We start from the raw sequence: 2121 nt of genomic DNA on the forward strand, positions 1-2121 counted from the left end.
CTCTCTCTCTCTCTCTCTCTCTCTCTCTCTCTCTCTCTCTCTCTCTCTCATATTGTCTCTTTCACTTTCTTTTTTCTCCCTCACTCCTTTCTCTCATGGCAGCGTAGTCAATGACCAATTACATGAGTTTCCTTAGTTTTCGCCAGCTCTTTAAAAGTTCGACTGAATACAAAGAAAACTGTAGAAATACGGCCTGGGTCGATTTACTCAACTGAAAAATCCTTCACGGCGGTGTTCCAGCATGGCCACAGCCTAGTGACTGAAACAAGTAAAAAAATAAAAGATAAAATATTATCAAAACCGTTGCATCGTTACAAAATGCAAGCAGTATGGCCAAATTGCTTAGAAGTTCGCTTTGCAAGCCTGAATTAATGGCTTCTACGATGTTATTTCACGGCATCTTTGTCCGTCACTTCGTCATATTCCATATATTATAAGCCTAGTTAAAAATTTTAAACACGCCGAAACTATGCTGAATCTGGTTTCCACGGCTGATGAGAGGATTTCCGTGAATATCTGTCCTTTGTCCTTTTCTGTTGATCGTTTCCGTGTTCATATTCTGTTTTAGATATTTTATTTTTACTCCATTACATAGGTGCTATAATCATAATCCACCAGAGAGAGAGAGAGCGAGGGCTGTGTTACTTGATAAGCTGGAAATAAGAACCAAACATCCCTTCAAATCACACGTCGTACTGTTTTCTTTTTAATATTCTGAATAACGGGGGTGGATTCGTTCTAACTCTAGATCTATATATCTCTAGACATACGGGGTGGTCATGGATGTGTCGTAATTTATCATAAGTATGTTCTACTATGTTTGATCTGGGGATAAATGCAACAGTAACAAGCCTGAGCTCGACGACTAATCAACACCCTAACCCCAAATTTCAGAGCCGCCTTCTTCTTCTGCTTCTTCTTCTGGTTGCTGCTGCTGTTGCTGCTACTACTACTACTTGCATCACCAACATACACAAAGCCATCACTACTATTACTCTTCTACGACAATAACTACCACCATCGTCACCACCATCACTCCCCTTCCTCCACTTCCCTTTACTCCTCCCACTACTACTACTACTACTACTACTACTACTACTACCACCACCACCACCACCACAATGTCACAATAATAACCACCATCAAGAGTAATACTAACCCACCACCACCACCACCACCAGTAATGCAACCATTACTGCTCACCACTCTTACAATTCTTTTTCTTATTGTCATCATCATCATCATTATTATCATCATCATTATTATTGTTATTGCTGTTGTTGTTGTTGTTGTTGCTGTTGTTGTTGTTGTTATGCATGTGCCCTATTATGACTTCAGGGTAGACAAGGGGGTGGCTGTCTTCTTCGGGACAGGACTGCTTGATGCGAGAGAAGCTGTCGGCTGAGTCATCTACGGCTAATGGTTATCTACGTGGGTGATTCATAGGTTTGTGGTCTACCCTGGAATGTTTGCTGCGGTGTCTACGTGTATGCCTCTGTCCTCTGTATCAGTGTGTGCATGTGTGTGCAGATGTGTGTGAGTACATGTGTGTGTGTGTGTGTGTGTGTGTGCATATGTCTCTAGTTATGTGTGTATGTGTATATGTGTATATGTCATGGGGTCCAAGCAAGTGCATATGTATGTGTATATGTCGATGTATAACGTGTGTGATTGTGAAGGTGCATAAGTGTGTATGTATATATATATGTGTATGTGTGTGTGTAGATGTGTTTGTATGTGCGCTTTCTGTGTATGTATATATAAACGCACATATCTCAGAGGTCAGGTATATAACTGTATGTCGAAGTGTGACCCTGTGTGTTAATATATGTTGTACGTGTGTGTGGCCATAAGAGTGCATATGTGTGTGTATGTGCGTGTATATGTGCGTGTGTCTGTGTGTATAGGTGTGTGTGTGTGTGTGTGTGTCCAAATGTATGTGCATGTAAATATGTGTGTGTAGCCACAAGCGTGTAAATTTGAGAATGTGTGTGTTCTCCATCTTTTCTCCGAAGAACGATTAGCGTTCGAAACGTCAGTTTCTTTCTCTTCCTTTTAAATTTTAAACTAATACATTTGTTATAAAACTTGTCTCTCCTGCGTTGACTTCTTTCTGTAATC

This window comes from Octopus bimaculoides, chromosome 13 (genome assembly GCF_001194135.2).
Source record: "Octopus bimaculoides isolate UCB-OBI-ISO-001 chromosome 13, ASM119413v2, whole genome shotgun sequence".
NCBI lineage: Eukaryota > Metazoa > Mollusca > Cephalopoda > Octopoda > Octopodidae > Octopus > Octopus bimaculoides.